Source organism: Amphiprion ocellaris, chromosome 7 (assembly GCF_022539595.1).
Source record: "Amphiprion ocellaris isolate individual 3 ecotype Okinawa chromosome 7, ASM2253959v1, whole genome shotgun sequence".
NCBI classification, from domain to species: Eukaryota; Metazoa; Chordata; class Actinopteri; family Pomacentridae; genus Amphiprion; species Amphiprion ocellaris.
Genome location: NC_072772.1, coordinates 9,318,690 through 9,337,029, shown reverse-complemented (window position 1 = coordinate 9,337,029; position 18,340 = coordinate 9,318,690). Strand labels below are relative to the sequence as shown.

The 18,340-nt window shown below is 39.1% G+C and overlaps 1 protein-coding gene across 3 annotated transcripts in view; it reads left to right on the top strand.

The window, feature by feature from the left end:
• The first annotated feature begins 1,533 nt into the window (after positions 1 to 1,533).
• The window catches only part of fam168a (family with sequence similarity 168 member A), a 30,862-nt gene continuing 14,055 nt past the window's right edge, over positions 1,534 to 18,340 (top strand). Inside the window, exon 1 of one of the 3 annotated variants that reach the window (XM_023288929.3) lies at positions 1,534 to 1,722. The gene's annotated coding sequence lies outside the window, so the exon portion shown is untranslated. Of the gene's footprint in view, positions 1,723 to 1,904; positions 1,924 to 18,340 lie in introns of those variants that run through there. The other 2 variants (XM_023288928.3, XM_055012141.1) reach the window with 2 other exon arrangements.

Here is an 18,340-nt window from a genome sequence, read left to right as displayed (position 1 = left end):
CTTCCTGAGTAGTAGACTGATAAACTGGATTGTTTTGGAATTAACTTAACTATATTCAGCATTCATGCCATTAGATGCCTTTAAAAAATACTAAAATAAAACAAAACTAAATTAAATTATATAGAAACTAACTGGACTGAATGAAATTAAATTTGCACCTAATATTTTGATCCCCTTATGTAGCTTGAAGTGGTGAAAAACTGAGGGAAAAATTTAAACGTTTACGTTTCTTTTTTTAAAAAAAAGTGTAATGACAGCAGAAGCACAGCTAGTTTCTTTGTACATTATTGTGTGTGCATGAGAGATATAGACTGACATAGATAATGGGAATATACTTGTGAAATTTATTTGAGAAATTGGCACAAAAACATGTTTCAACATATCTAGACTCCTTAACTGGTCAAAGTATATTAATGAAAACATCATTTTTTATCCTAGGACAATCATTTACCAATTTTTAAATTAGGAACAGTACAATGTTTCATATTATCAGTTTGTCTCAGCTTCATTTCTGAGTGCAATATTCCTGTTAATGCAAAAACCTTTATGGTGAGCTTTGCACATTGCCCACATGTACACCGACTGTGAGGTCTCCCTGCCTACATATGTGTCCTCATGCATGACTTTGGTGACTGATTTACAAGAAGGGGCAAAAAAAATCAAAAGGGACAGAAAGAAAATGGAGAAAAGCATGCATGAGAGGCATGTAGATGCAGATAGCAGAACTGCTTTGTTGAACTGCGCCCGACTGCACTAGTGTCTCTAATAAAGTGCTCTTTAAGAGCACTGTGCATGCATGGCTGCAGGCCTTGCGTGTTATGTCGGTGCATGTGTTGGTGCATGTGTTGTGCAGTGACATATTTCACCACTGGATGGTGCTGCCTCCTTGTGGAGAAAACAAAAATGTGGTTATGCATGCGGGAAGAATCTGAAGTGGTGGACGTGAACTTCTTCCAACTGTGCTGCAGTACCTATTCACCACCAGAGTGCTGCTCCTGCTGCTGACCAAATAACACACTTTCCTGCCTGAAAGTGTTGCTTGCAAAGATACACAACAGCTCTGGTAGACATACACTAACACTGCAGCTTGTGCTACCCCCCAAAACAACAGCAATATAATAACAAAGAAGAACAAAGAAGAATAGAAGCTGAAATATCTTTGCTCAAAAAGACAAAAACATGGACTCAGTCATGGATAAAGTACAAACACGCTAAAAGAACAAAGAATTCATCATGTGATTGCACATCCCATGAAGTACATTCTGCTCTTTCATCTACATCAGGAGTCTATAATAGTCGAGTTACTGACCGTTAATGCTCCATTATTGATCAATGACCTGCAAAATCGGAGAAAATGAACAATACAATGGCCATTCCTTCACTCCTTCACTGTATTTCTATTGGTTATGAGCCTGAAGTACACGTATATACATATTACCAGGCTATTATTAGAGTCTCACTTCATGTATATCGCTGGGTCGGACCCCCTCCTCTCTCCTTGCATCCCTGCATCCCTCCCTCCCTCTCTCCCTCCCGGCAGTGCATCCCCATCCCCCACACGGTGGCCGTCTCTTCGGGTGAAAGCTGTCTTCCCAGCGCCACTGGCCCGACAAAACGCTGCTGTAGCAGAGCCAGTCCGCACCGACCCGAGGCAGAGCAGACACACGGGAGAGAGCACGTACACACACGGAGAGTCTTTTTTTGTTCGACCCAGTGGCTTTGGTAAGTCTCGTACGCTGTTCATTATGGAGGGCAGGAATGTCCATGTGTCGACTTGCAAGTTGTTCGTTTTTTTTCTGTCTTTTTTTTTCTCCTCCGTATCCCTTCAATTGTCCTCGGTGGTGGCTACAGTGGGGAACTAGCGGGCTAAGCTAAGCGGCTAGCTCAAATAGCGGAATCAAACTGAAACTGCTCAACGCTTCGGTGAGGTTTTTAACTTTTTGTTTTCCGCGGCCGAGTGGTAAAATTAGCAAGTGTTTCGCCGGTGCGATCCGGTCTGACCTAGCGTGAGCGGTTTTCATTGTCATTTGCTAATCTTGCCCCAGCTAGCTCGCTAATTAGCGATTTGGGCAGCGTGTGCCGAGGGATGCAGGGATGCTACGGCGGGTTAGCGGTTGTCTTTTCAGGCTAGCATGCAAGCTAAGCTAACGTTAGTATTTATGTGACCCGCACAGATTCCTGCATGGAGTGTTACGGAATGGCTGAATCGCCATGCTAACGCTAGCTAATCTGATGATAATTGGCAAGATGGCATCTCGGAGTTGTTATCTAGAAATCGGTGGATTTTCAAAATGGTGTCTTAAGCTTTTTTGAGTGTGACCATTTTTGTCCAACCATCGCTGTTTTGGCGTTGCTTGCTATCTCTGGTATGCAGTGCACTGCCAGTGCATGCCATACTTTGAGTGATATAACTACATATTAACCACTGATGTTGTGGTAAATACAAATGCCTGAAGACTAGGCTGTGTCCTGAGGGCTACAACCACAGTTCTGAGAAAAACAAGCGTATCTTGGAGTGGAACTTGTTTCTGAACAGAGTTTTGTTCTGTCTGTGCTGTATTTGATAAAAGGGCTAAGGTATCGTTAGGATAATCGTTTTTTGTGCACATGTAAATGTTTGCAAACTGGATTTAGGAGGTTAACTACTAAATTCTCGGTTCAAAACAAAGATGCAGTTTCTGAAAAGGTTCACTTACACGTTGTCCTCATTTACTGTGCACAGAGGTTTACACTGCTGCGATAAATGTGACGAGATCTGTACCCAACGACTGTCCATTACCGATTTATCAAAAATAATGTACAGATTAATCTAAGAGTCTTTTAGTCAACAAACTGTAATCGTTTAATGAAAATGCTGGACTCCAGTTCACAAAACTAAAGGTAACATTTTCAAAAAACATGTTTTGTTTGTCCCTCATGGAAGGGTGTTCAGTTTACAGTGATGAATAATGAATGAAACTAAAATCTGACAAATCTTCACGTTTCAGAAGCTGAAAATAGTGAATGTTGGGCATTTTTGATTGGTAAACAAATATTTTGTCCAAATTCTTTGTGATTAATTATCTGCTGACCTATTGATGTATAATTTCTACATTAGTGGAATGGCAGCATCATAACAGGAAATCTAGTTTCAGACGCTCGTAGAACTAGATGTAGCCTCAAATAGTGCCAAAGAGATTACACTAAATGCAAAAGTTGTATTTTTCTTCTTCTCTTCTCTGACTAGTCTTATCAGTGAAATGAATCCTCTTTGCCATCATCTCTTTTTTGGAAGGGATTACTTGCTTTAGTCACTGACTACTAATCCCATTTAATTCAAGAGGCCTTATCAGTGTAAAGGGATTTCTGAGATACTACTGTTCTTGGCCCTCACCAGAGCAACACAATGTAAGTAAACTATGTACAGTTCAAACATCATTCTGCAGAGACTCGAAGAAGCCCGCTGTTCTATGTCCATTAGACATTCAGTGATGTGTCTTTTAGTTTACGTTATGTAAATATCAGTCACTTCTTTATTTACTGTTTGTGATTATAGCACTTATTAAAAATATTTCATTTTGTGTGGATGGGAAAAAAAAATACCCAGTAAACAAACAAAGCAGTCTTCATTAAGGGCTGTGTGTAATCTATTTTAGACTTTAGTAAAATCAAGAGGCGTCAGGGAGAATTGCATTCACCAGATTAGAGTATATTAAATACAAGGAGAATGGTCCTCCTTGAAAATGCCACTTAGAAATTAGAGTATATTGGTGCCATTTTATGTAAATCTAGATAAATATTTTAGGGAATGAGAACTAGAGGGTTTTTTGTTTTGGTTGTTTTTTTTGGTTGTTTTTAAATCAGTACGGCTGAAATTAGCTAAACATCTATGAACGCTTGATGTATTTGCCAGTTTAATTTAATCATCAGTCTAAGGTGACCTCTGTCTGCCATGCAGGAGAAGGGGGTGGGTGGCATGTGGGTTTTGGCATGTGGGTTTTGGCATGTGTTGAGCGCAGACTCGTGTTTGAATGGTGGGCTGTACAGTGCTGCCATAAAACCGTCAGGCTATTGAAAGCTGGAGTCACTTAATGTTACAGCAGTCAGTGGTTCTATAACAGACTGTTGTCTTTTCAGCACTTCATTCCCGTGTGGTTTGGACTGCTTAATGATTTGCTCATCACAGATCAGTAAATGAAACGCTCACAGGCAGCAGCTTCCAGATTCACCTTTCTCTGGTATGTCTTGTCCAGGCCACGGCTACTGAATTTGATCTCCGGCATCTTTATATTGAGTCTAGCAGATGTGATCATTTGCAAGATTTGACAGATTAAAATTTAATTAACAAAAGGTGACTATATTTAACAGTTATTGTTATGGATCCCTGCATTCATTTCCGTTTGATTTATCCATTTTATTCAATCGATCATTTAGTCAGTAACTCATCAGAGTATTTTACTAATTGCCTGTCACTGTTTTCCACAGCCCAAGTTGAAGTGCTCAAATCTCTTGTTTTGTTTAAGCAATAGTCTAAAGCCTATAGATGGTTAATATCAGATAATATTAAACAAGGAGGCAAATCCACACACTAAGATAGAGAGGACTGGTAAATATCATTTTTTTTTTTTGCTTGATAAAGAACTTGGTTATTACAGGATTATCAGAGTCATTGCAGATTAATTTTTCTGGTCATCAGCCATAAGTTAATTCACAAAGGATTTTAGCTGTTTTTGAAATCCACTAGCAAAAGTCAAAGCTTCATGAAATCCGCAAGAAATATCAATAACAACGTAACTTTTAGGTATTAGGCATCCAGCAGTGTGTTTTTTTTCAGTAATAATTGTTCTTTTGCTCAGTTTCATTTTGTTGGGAGTGCAGCACCGCTAAAGGCATTAAATAGAAATGATTTGTATTGTATAGAGAGTTTAAAACAACCTGCAAACCCTACATTGCTTTGGGACCACCATCACCTATAGTCAAAACTGGAGGAACACCTTACTGCTTACATGATCATTAAAGTTCTGTTTTATACTAATATAGTGTTATATTTGTCTATTGTGGAGTGCAGTCAAGACTGAAGGGCCAGTGTATTGTTGTGGGAGACATTTTCTGCTCCCCGTTATTAAGTGACGCTGTTAATGTTTGTCATGCTGCGCCTCTCTTCATTTTAATTAGATCAGTAAATACTCATGTTCACTAGGAGTGAAATGGTACACAAAATTCACACTTTGGTGGTGTACCTCAGTTTTGGAGTCATGATTCAGTACGTGTTCAGTCCAACAGGCAAAATAAATGCATAAATGACCATTTTTTTGTCATTGGAAAAAAAAATGTAAAAAATTCAAGTGTGTCCCATTGGCCACAATTCTTACTGTGATATTTAAGGCACATATTGTGACATACTTTCAATAAGAAAAGACTGAGCTGTTTATTTTCTTGAACTAAAATTAACCATTGATGCCAGCAGTGTAAGTTCAGATGTAGAATTCGACACAGTAAACTCTGCCTCTCTTTCTTGAATTACTAGACAGAATGATTGGGACTTCATGCTTATGTTCAGTGTGAGTTCACATTTGATACCATTGACCCATACCGTGTGAATAGAGAGCTTACAGGTTGTGGCTCTCCAGTAAAGCTGGCTAAATCATGTAGTGTGAGTTAACACATTGTATGTGTTTGATGAAATTGGCACAGAGTCTGCCCAGGTAGCTGATAACGGCTGGTGTACTGCCAAAATTTTGCAGGTGGAACTTGCACAAGCATGTAGACATAAATAGATTTCTTTTCGAATTCTAGAGAAATGATAAGACATGCTTTTCAGATTCAAGTGGGATTATGCTCTTGTTTAGTCTCCACTACCACGGTGACCTGCAGTTTGTAGCGTCAGTCTACCACATCGGTTTGCTTTGGGTGTGAAGATGAGCTCATTGTTCGGTAAAATCAAGCTTTCAACATGCAGTCAAAGAAATTCTCAGCAAGCATTGCCTTTTATACATCACTGCCTGGCGATTGATCTTTGATCTAAATGTGTGTGTTTGTGTGTGCGTGTTCACCCATGCATGTATGCAGCAGCAGGTGAGCGATGTCACAAGGAATAAAGGATCAGGTTAGAAGGTTGAACTGATCCCTGGAGCCAAAGTTGTAATGCATTCAGCTGTCAGTCATTTTGGGGATCTTAACGGTGTCCTTGTGCACACTTGGACATACACATGGATCTGTGCCGCAGGCTGTCATTTCATTAGTGATGCCTACAGTCATGATAAATAGCATTTTTTTCATGCTGTAGTGCAGTTGCAGTGCTTAAAATGAACATATACATAGAGCTGCCAGTTTATTTGGTATATCTAGCTACAACGAATGCAGCCCAAAACAGCAGCTGTGCAATAAATCCTACGATTATGAAGGTCATGGTGTTGAGTGTTTGTTGAAAGCATTTTTAGAGAAGTGTTGGTTCAAATTAATGGTCCTTATGGGACCTGTAATTTGTATTGCTGTTGAATTGTATTGCGTGATAATTCCAGGTGTTTTGTCCACTCTGTATCAGTGAGGCGAAACTAAATACAGGCTGAAGTGTTGTATTAGGCCGCTTTACTTTTAACAGAGTCTATATCATTTTACCTAAGGGATAGCATCTGACATTTATTCATAAAATACAACAGGTGTCCTATAATAGTGTTTTCAGTGTGGTGTTAATGGGCACTGTTGTGCCACAATTCAGTGTAGAACAGTAATGGAGAAGCTGTTACTAGCAGGGAAAAGTAGATAAATTGTGTAGAGTGAAGTGACAAAAACTAAGCGTTGTCCTGGCCTGAAGTTAACGTAACAAGTTGCCCCTTGACACCTGTCAGTGCATGTAAGTTGGGATTGCAGCAAAGTTACCGCACATTACATTTGTGTTTTGATTCATTCCACCCAGAACCCTGCTCTATCTGCTTGTTACCCAGAAGCTAGATTATGCCAGGGATACTGTCTGAATAGGGGTTTTTGTGGAGGACAGGAAAAATACAAGTGTAAACGATAAAATTATTTATTGTGAGATATTTTTTTTAAAAGTTGGTCTTGTATAAGGGTCCTGGTATTGTTCATGCTGGCTCACTGTCATAGTTTACTGGAGCTCTTAAATAGAGCAGAGCCAAAGTTAATGTTACCCATAAGACCTGAGCTTTTCCTACACATTGTCAAACCACAGCAAAAATGTAGTAATTGTTTAAGCTGCATGCGCTCGTTTTTGGACACCACTGGAGAGTAGACCTCTAAAACAAACTGCAAACAGCAGATTTGTTGTTATTGGCTCATGAAGTTGGTTTGGCCACTTACACATCCAGCAATGCACAATTTCTAAAAATCAATTTTCGTTGAGACTATAGTACAGTGTGGTGTAAAGAACAGCTCATTAAAAGTTTTATGTGTCTGTGTCCTACCTGAAAGGATACAGTTTTAGAGAAAGAGCGTCAATCATTGTTTGCTGATTGCTCATGAAATAAAAAAAGAGTGCAATACTACACTAAGTGAATGTGGCTACCTGTGTGGTGGACTGTGAGTAGTTCAGGGGACCGGTGAGGTTAGAACATTAAAGAGCCCCTTCTCGTTAATAACAGCAATTTCGGCCAAAGAGACGGTAAAATATTGCTGGTTGCTATTTTAACTACAATATAATGGTCTTTTTTTTCTCCTGTATTTGTTGAGTCCCACCTCCACCGCAGGCAATAATGCCTGTCTGCTGTTAATATTGCCTGGAGGTATTGATTGTTTATCTTGGGTTTAACTGCCAAGTCCTAGCTCATAAAGCTGTTTTGTGTACTGTGTGCATGTGTGTGCAATTACATCTGCACTCTGGCTGTGCGTGTGTGCCCCCACCTCCCCCCGTAACTATGAGGGTCAAATTATTACTCCGCCAAGGAATGGTGGAGTTATGTGACGATCAGCGTAAGTTTGTCTCTGAATCTGTCTGTCTGCGTGAAACATTACTCAAAAACGGGACTAATGGCTTTGGATGAAATTTTCAGGGAAGGTCAGAAATGACACAAAGACCAAGTGATTAGATTTTGGCAGTGATGTGGCTTATAATCTGGATCCACGGATTTGTTAAGGATTTCCCATTGCCAGATATAGCCGCCGGCACGACATCGCCGTAACCATGACGTGAACACTGTGTCAGTTACCCACTGACAATGACATGATTGCGATCCTACTACAAAATGACTGTGATTTATCAGTTGTAAATCATACGAGGAACAAATGATTAAACTGTGTGGTGTTTCTGAGTCCCATCAATTCCTGCCACCCGCTACATATTTAGGTCACACAATATAGCAAACCCCAGCCAGACACGTTAAGTTCAGCCGTCAGCCTTACGTTGAGCACAAATTCACCTTTCTGTCCTTCACTCCTTTCTTCACCATAAGAGCTTATCCCCATTCCAGCTAGGTGCTTCTAAGTTTAGACACATCCTTTGCTAGACAGCAACAGCATGGAACTGTTTTCTTTCATCTTTATGTGGATTTTCGGACTTTTCGGCAGCGTCTTTGTCATGTCAAGAAACCGCTTCTTAGATAAACACTTCCTGTGCCGCTGGAATGGTGACAAAATAAAATCCCGCAACATTAAAAATACGTCTTCAAAATAAAAGCATCGAGGGAACGGTTATTTTAACAGTAGCGAAACAAAGGCTTGCCAGAAGTGATGAACTGATCAATAGACCTTTATAAGAGTAATTTACACGCTATTTGGTATCCATACATAATATGCACCTACATAACACACGCCTGTGCTCAGCGCAAGGTCATTTTTTATTAAAGATTTCATCCGTCGGAAATGATGCGTCAACTGAGCTGCCCTGGCGGAGTACTGTGCTCTCTGCGTGCTTTTCTAGTTTAGAATATAATTGTCCGGTGGCACAAACACTGTCACATTTGGAATGGAGTCTCACATTTTTCACCATGGCCTATTACAGTATAACCTGGTAAGCAAGGTCCAAAATTAACTTACATTGGCTATTGTGTTAAAAAAAAATCCAGAGTAATGTTGGAATAGGTTATTAGTTATCAAAATTAGAAAATGTATTTATTTAAATCAAGTCACCTTTATTCATACAGCACATTTGAAACAACAGAAGTTGAACCAAAGTGCTTTCCAATTGTTACAAATGCGGCCCAAAATTAGTTCAACTCTAAACTGTTTGAGATTTTTTTTTCATTACTTCCTGACTAGATAACTGGATTGACTTGATATTTGTACAGCAGTTTTCAAACATGAATGTAAGGAGAATTAGGTCATTGTCCAGAGTTGCCCCTTTACATATGTAGCAGGCTACACCAGTTTGCACGTGTCAGATGCATTCTCACTACTAAAAAATACTCAGTTCTGTGTGGGCGAGGGGTGGTGTCTGGGTAGAGCATGCAGGAGGCAGTAGATGACGCACATCATCACTCACACTCGACTTTGTGCTCAGGAGCTGCCAGGAAAAGGTCTGCTTTATGTCGGGTTTGACTGATTCGGACGTTTGCATTCTCACATACAGCTCCTCTGTCTAGAAGAGTTCAGGGCTGCAGTGCATGTGTGAGAACAGGTTAAGTAAACTTTGATTAATAGGTTTGAAGTCGTGAGTAATATGGAGCATCCTTGAGCTTCATGCTTGCAGTTAGGCTCGGTGATGTTGCCGCGTTAAGACATACCACAGTATTTACAATTCCTTAAGGTGTAATTGTCAGTGCTGTCAAAGCATGCCCCCCGTAATCTATTAAACTGGCACAGATGCTGTGTAAACGGGATTTATTGTAGTGCACAACAGTTGCCACCAGGTAGCCAAGCTGAGAAAGATGATGACCACCGGTGGACTTTTAAAAAATTAGTTCCTGTTTTTGTTAGGTTCAGATCCAATGATACTTATGAGTCAGCCAACAAATAAGCAGCTCACAATATGCTCCCAAAAGTTTTGATCAAAGTGGGTAACGCATTGTACCGCCACTGTCCAGGTTGACCTATAAATACTTCTGTGTGTAGTAGCTGAATGAAATATTCAGCACAGTCACCTTTCAACGAGAAAAGGAAATATGCATGTCTTGGGGAAAAAAGATGATCAGGTCTGCTATACCTGTGTACACTAAACCAAAAGAATGAGGTATTTTGGTTTGTACATGGCAGCTAAGGGTTTAATTAAATTCAATTTTTATTTGTAAAGGCCCATTTTTGTTTTATTCAAGTCAAATTCTTAGAAACCTAATGTCAACTCAACATTATATATTCCTACTCAAAATGCTTCCATTTATTTAATTTATTTCCACTTTTCTTTGCTTTTGCACTGGCAGTAGCTCAAGGACTTATCTATTCAGGTTGCCATCCCATTCTTGTGAAAGCAGTATCCTTTGAATGATACAAGCATTCATTCGGACTCAAGGATGAACCGATTAGAATTTAGTGGTCACTGTGACCTCATTTAAACACGCTTTTGGCTATGTCTGAAGAATTCTTACAAACAGTTATGACAAAGTTCCACACGACTGCATACAATGATGAAGTGATGGCATTTTACATCCAAAAGGTCATCAAGTCAGGACAGACACACTTAAACTGCAAATTGACTGGTTGGTTAAAGCATACAGTTGTGAGGTGATAATTCCAGTTGATTTTATTCATTTGGCTTTGAATATTTCAATATTCTGCAGTAAAGTCATGTGAAACATTAAAATTTCTGTTTTCCTTTATCATTGGAAAAGCTCAAAGTGCATTGAATTTATTACAACAGAAAACCTTAACAATAGAATAACTATTTGGTGGTAAACCTTCAGAAGTGTATTGCCCTGAGGATCGACCAATATCCTTGTATGTTATTATCTGTACTGATTACAGTGGAGGATCCACTTCTACAACATACAAGCATGACTGTCTTTTGCAATTATGTAGCTTTTATAGGTCACCTTTCACGGAGGCAATCAGCATAAGTTACTTAATTTGCAGCTGCACTAAACTATGGGAAAGAAGAGACTCATGCATGTCGCTGGGCCTTTGCCATTTCTGCTACGAGATATGCACTACAGTATGTTAATCTGTAAAATATCCCATTGATAATCTTGTTTATGTTTTAAAGTAGTTGAGTACAAAGGCAGAATTTAACTATCAACACAAGCTGCTTTAGAGAAAACCTGCCAGTCCTTCAGTTCCCCTTAAACATTTACATGGTGGGCTTTAACTGGCTATAAGCCAGGCCTCCACAAGGCTTCTTGCATGATTGTTTTCGGGGAGAATGAATGATTACATTATCTGTAGTATCTGTAGATATCTCCTGGCAGACTTTCCTCTCCATTTGTCATCCATCCAACACTTTTGTTGTCTGCTGCGTAATGAGTGTTACAGCCTCACTACGTGATTAGCATGGCTGTCAACTTTCAGACTCGTTTCAAGTGTTGTTCAGCCCTACTATCGATGCTGTAGTTCCCTGGTTGCTGTGAGAACTCATTGAAAGTCATATGACTAGATGCTCCCTTTTACGAAAGTTAGGCAGAAGCTTCTAACGAACACCTTTAAATAAAGATTTTTTGTCACCACCCTCTTTATTTCTTTTAACCCCTGTGACGGCGATGCTGTTAACTTTGTTGCACCATAATGAAATTATACAGTTTAATTCGGAGATGTATCACAGCACAAAATTTACAACCTTTTTTTTTTGTTATTAAGTATGCTTTTGTGTGTTGAAAATTGTATTAATTGACAGATTGCTTTTTATATAGTCAGATATTCTCCTTAGAACCCACAAAGGTAGCATTTTCTTGCCTTCTCAAAACACCTTTGATATTTTCACAATTAAAGTAGACAGAGGTCGTCTAAATGTGTAACAGTAACCGAGGACCACATCGTCGGTAAAAATCTCCATCAATGGATAACGTTGAATCGTATTTATTTAGCAGTATAGCCACTTTGCGCATGAAAATCATTTCCATTTTCAGTGGGATGGCACAATATTGTCACATAATCCAGGAATGCAGACCCATGAGGCGTGTGACTGATGAGATGATTTTGGAAAAGAGAATAGAAGAGGAGGAAGCCGCCACAGAGAAAAGGGGAGATGCTGTCCCAAAGTGCATAGTGCTGTCCTAGATCTAAAATAGCCCGGAGCTGTTTGGAGCTCGTTGCTGCAGGGCAGGTCTGATTGTGTGGAAGGCAGAGGAGATTTCATCAGGGATTCCATCACACTGCCTTTCAATACTGCAATACGATGGATTTGGTCTTGGACTTGATTATGGATATTAGTTCTCATTGTGATAGCAGGTGCTATTAGTGTGACCTCACCTTTAAGCCTGTGTTTTGTTAGATATCATGCAGTAGTTCGGATTTCTGCCATACTAAAGGCCCTGAAAACCTGTTTCCTTAATCAGTTTTAAAGCTACGAGGGACAGGAGATCCACCATGAACTCAAGACTTTATGCCAAACACAGTTGAGGGTATTTCACATTAGAGATTTCTGTGTTTTTGTGTCTTTCTTTGTGCTCTGTAAGAGTTTGAAGGGAGTGTATCTCTATTGGAAAAAGGTGATTTTTGTAGTCCAGGTTTTAGGAAATTTTTAATCAAAATGCAGAGACAATTTTATCAAACCACACACAGATTTAAATATTCGCATATTTATTTTAACTTTGATTACTGTGTATTTAGTCATGAATATTCCATGGTGTAAGGAATACTTTCAGGGCCTTTTCACATTCAGCATCTAATTCCATGATCAACTTTCTTTGGTTGTGTTGTTTTCTCAATGAATTTATCATTCCTTTTGTCTAAAAACTGTCCTGATAAAGCAAGAATAGCTAAAGCATTGTCCCGGATTTCAGTGGTAAATCTTACTTTGTCAGACCCACAGTCGTAAAGCCATAGATGTTCAATTAATTATCTTATTAAACCAAGAAAAATCTTAATATTTGAGAAGAAGGAACCAGTGAATTTTTGGCATTCGTCATCATTTCACCTTTAGACCACAATTAACCAGAACTAAAGTGATATGCCCAGACGAAGGTGTCCAAATACTGTATGAAAAAAACTCCCAATTTAATACTAAATTTGTCATTAAAAAAAAATCTGACACACCACATAACACTCAGCAAGTTATTGTCTTTAGATTTGTCTTTCTCTCTTTCCTTCTCTTATGACCCAAGTGAAATGCTTTCCTTCTGGAGGATTTAAAAAAAAAAAAAAAAAAAAAAAAAGCTGTTCGGATGTATTCTCTCCCGTGCTCAAGTGTGAAAACGCCCACCGGTTTTGATTTGTTGCTTAAAGAGTAGATGCTTGGTGAGGTATTATGTGGGAGGATAGAGTCAGCGTGGGGGTTGTGTTGTATTGTACATGTTATCCAGGAATGGTAGCTCTTTGTGTGTGTGTGTGTGTGTGTGTGTGTGTGTGTGTGTGTGTGTGTGTGTGTGTGTGTGTGTGTGTGTGAGAGACAGAGAGAGAGGTTTATTCTTCCACAATCCTTCCCTCCTCCTCCTTCATTATTGCCTCTTCTGGTCCCCCCTAGGCTGCAAGAGTCTCCCTTTATGGAGTGGAACCAACATTATTATTTTCATTGTTTTGAAATGCGCACATATTTATTTTGACATACACAATTAAATAATCAGGCACAAACCCTGAAAATCTTAAGTGATTAAAGACCCCCAAAAAAGATGTTAAAAGACAGGCACACACAAATACCAGCTCTGTCAGAATGAACGCCTGTAAACTATGTTTTTCTACATAGGCCTTGAGGCTGTAGCTTGTGAGTTTAGCCTAAATGAAGTCCCTCTAATAGAGTTTAAGCTCAACAAAGTCCTGGAAAATAACACAGGTTAAGCCAGGGACCAGGAAGTTCTCCTTAATAATGTCAGGAGTAAATGAATCCTTCCTCTGTATGTTTGTTTGCGAGACGTAGAGAGAAAGCATTCCCAGTGCACTTTAATGTCATTACTATGGCTGTCTTCTCTATTGGTGATTCTTCAGTGTATCTAGCGCTTGAGCATTTAATTGTTTTGTTGATTGATGGAAAATTGGTAATTCAATCCTTTTTTTTTAAGCAGAAATGCTGGCTAGTCTCTAGTTTTAGCTGTTCAGCCATAAATTAATTGCTTTTCTTTTTTCTGGTACCCGAAAACTAGTAATGCTTGTCTATTGAACTGACATACACAAGGCATGATCATTTATAGAGAAACTATATTAATAAATAAATTAAAGGGTAATGAAAATAATTATTAGTTGCAGCGCTACTCTATATTCATTGTGTTTAAATTAACTGTAGCTCATGTTATCTTTCATATGCATATAATTGTATAACACTTGAGATAAAAAAATAACAAAAATTAAAAATAAAACATGCTTCCTAACAAGTGAGAAAAATGTTGCAAGTTACCTAAATTTAGTATTTAGACAGTGTTGCAGTTGTAAGCCACCTACAGAAGTCAAATCAGAATGCACACATCATACAGTAGTACAGCTTCTTTGAGTTGTTGTGTAGCAGTGTCAGTTTTCATAGCAAATTCAATTTTCTGATAATGCTTTTCATCATTCCAATGTCACAGACAGGTAGAAAAAAAGCATAGTTCCAACCTGAGCCAAACCTCTGGTAATGTGGCCATTGGTTTGGCTGTCACAACCTACCAAAAAAAGTGTAATAGCTGTCAGCAGGTAAGTGAAAATGCTTCATGTCACGTGCAGTTTCGTCAGCGTCCACACAGTCTGTAGTCTCTTGTAAGCAGCAGTCCTTTGATTGATGGAGAGATGTTACGCTGCAGCAAGCCCTGCTGTCTTCACAGTCAGGTGTGTTTGCATCAAGGAGAGAAGAGTGAAAAGGCAGATAAATCAATTTCTACACGAAGGGCTACAGACAGCAGCACAGTTTCTGCATAGCAAAAGCATCAAGTGTAATGTAGCTGATTTAAGATGAGTAGATTCAAGCAACTGCTGTGACCAGGTAGTCCTCGGTGGCTACTGGCAACGCAGCATTTACATCATGCACTTGCAGCTTTGCAGCTCTTTCACAGTAAATGCTTTCTGCTGTCTGCCAGTAGTGTTACTTTAATGACCGGGCTTCAGTTTGGCAAATTTAATGCTTGTTCATGCACATGTACTATACCAGCTCTTGGGAAGCTTGTTTCTTGGATGCCAGTTATTTTGAAAAATATCCCAGCAAAAATTAATATTTTTTCATCTCTTGATCAAATAGTTTGTTATTATTATTATAATAGTTTAATCGGTTTAAGTCATTAATTTCAAAAAATGCATTTTCTGATGCCATGATATTGAACCCTGTCACTTGACTAACATTTTTCTTTACTGTAACCATTTATTGACAAATTGATAAATCTAGAGCTGTAATGAACTGTGAATTTATTGATTACTTCATTGACAGGAAATGTAATCAACATATACTGGGTGTATCTCTTGGGAATGTTTTCTTGCAAAACTGCCAAGCATTACCCAGTTCCAGTTTCTCGGCTGTTAGAATTTGCTTCTGCTTCTTATTTGGGGGGGAAAGGGCATTTGGAGGGATTCTGAGAAATTGGGATGGTTGTAAAAGTATCCACTATTTTTTTTACATTTTGTGCACAACAAAGGAAACTGTTTTGTTTATTTTTTTTACAAATTCAATTAATTCAGTATAAAATTGAATTAATTAAAAAAGGAAATCATTATGTTCAACGATGGAACTGATACTGTCTGACTCTAGTATGAGTGTATTTTCTGAAATGTCTAGTTGTTCCTTCAGAAGAAATAACCATGGAGCAAAAAACAACAATCATTAACATCTAAAGTCCAAACCCTCTGCCCAGCAGCAGTTGCTGTTAGTGTTTGTGTGTTTGCAGTGTGGATGTGTTTTTGACATTTTCAGGCTGCCAGCAACATGGTTTCATTTTTTGTTCTTTTCTCCATGAAGCATGCCTTAAGCACTGTAAATGTTTCCAGAACACGGAGGAGATCTGTAGACTCGCCTCTGCTCCTTTTACACTCTGTTCTAATGATAAATTTACAACCTCTCTCACTGTCTCTGAATGGTGAAAATCCTCTTCTGCGATCATGGATAGCAGTCTGTTGAACATAAGGTCCTGTGGTTAGAAAAGGGCTTTTTAGGAGTAAAGACCACCTTTTTCACCGCCCCCTGAAAACAAAGGAAGTTAAGGTTGAACACTCCTACTCATCACATGCATTTCTGCTGTTCTCTGTTTCTCTCTCACACACACCCTCATTAGACGGTGACATTGGTGCCCCTCTTGTTCGCACCCCATTCACTTTTCATCACCTTTTTCTGCACAAGCGCGCTAAAAACACACCCGTCTCTCTTGCCACTCTGTTCATGCACAGCTGTAATTGGGTATGTGTGTGTTTGTGTTTGGAGGATAAGACCCCAGGGTTAGTTTGGCCACCTGTCCATGTGTTAATAGGCTTTGTTCCGCCACTCAAAGCATTTACAACTTAGTTCACCAGATTAAGATAGTGTTTTGATTAAAGCGCTGATTGTAACTTTGATTTGATGATTTTGTTTGATAAGCAGCCTGCCAAAAACAAAACGAAAATTTTAACACTTGCTTGGGTGGTTATCGCTCATATCATTTCCTCACCTAAGTGGGGGTAAAAGGTGTTTTTATACAGACATTCATGGCACTCTGGGGATAAACCCTAATGGCTTTTTCCTTTTAGGAAGACATTTGTAGATTTGAATCATATCAATTGTCCTGAAAACAAGAATAATTGGAATATTATCGACCCATGACTTCACACTTAAGACCATTTATGGCCAACATTTTATGTTTGTGGCCAAGCACTTGGAAAACTCATCTCCAGTTACCTTTCAGCATCATCTTTACTTTATGTGTAGTGCTAATAAACAAAAGTTTAACATGCCAACAGGACACAAAATTGGGATTGAACATGGTAAGTAATATTGTATTGACTAACTGGCTCAATCTCAACTTAGCATTGTTGTTGTACACCGTTTTTAGTGTGCTAAATTTATCGTCCAGCTCAAACCACAGCTGTCCTTAAGTAAAGCTTCATGTTAGTGTTGCTGTAGTCTCTTGTAGTGTTTGAGGTTTTGTGCAAATCAACTTCTAAATTTGGTGTGAGTGAGGAGGACATTTTGGGAAAATTGTGGATCATGTTTTTTACTTTGGCAGCTGCAATAATTAGAGTTCTGCATTAAAATTTGTTATAATCAAAATGTTAGTTTGCATTTAGACACTGATTAAATGAGGTGGAGAAAGCTAATGATAAATTAAACAAAGAAGAGCAGTGAAGGTGGGAGGCTGAGCAGTGCTAGAGGAAGGAATTAAAGCACAGAAAATGCAGTAGATTAATGAGGAATGTACTTTGAGATGTGTTCAGCAATCAGTTAATCAGTTCCCCTGAGACGTTCTTTTGCTATGAGACATAAATTTGAGTAACGAACCAGCGCTGACATATCACCACTCTCGTTGTTTTACACACCCACAAACACACATACAGGTTTTGTTCATGTTTTGGGACGGGAGTTTTAAGGAATTCACACACAAAACGGTTCAAAAAACAACCGCACCCACGTGTTTGTGCTTGCATTCATTTGTCAGTGTCTTTAGGCGTTTTGGCATCAGCGCTCCTGGACTGAGCTTTGAAATGCTTCCTTTGCCTAATTTGAAGTGTCACTTGGTGCCGTTTGGCATCACCACGGTACAGTGCATGCCCAGGAATCATGACACTGAAGCTATAATCGTGTAAAGGGTTTGTGTTTGTTACTTGTTAACTGGCCGTGAAGCACAAGCTAAGGATGGATTGGTTCAGATTAAAGTTGTAAATTTGGCTCTTTTTTTTAACAAGCCAGCTCACAAATTTATGCTTCTGCAGATGGCAGAATTGGTAAAATGTATTTCAGCAATCTGCATATGGTGAATGGGTGGGTGACGTGCTGTGTTTGGAGGACTTGCTGCAAAATATTTGACACTGTCTTGTACATATTATACAGCAGAGCTTAATTTAACATGATACAGAACTGGCCTCAGGGTTGCCACCATACACCAGGTCCCATTTCTCTGAGAAACTCAAGTAAAAATCAACACAAGATACATGTGAAAAACATCACACAGCTCACACGCACCTTTGCTCTCTCTCTTTTTTTTTTTTATTCCTCAACCGTTCCGCTTTGTGTTCGTGCGACACTCGTGGTTCTGGCTCATGTGTGTGACGGATCATGCTTACTCATGGCTTGGCGCAAATCTCAGCCTTTTTGTGCAGTATTTTGTTCTCTGTCCCGTTGTTTTGCTCTGTCACTTGCCCGCTCACTGGGTGTGTTGTGCTTTTTCATTGGCTGTATTGATGTTTGCTTTGCTGCTTGTATTGGTTGTTCTTTACAGCACGTCACATACATATATATATATATATA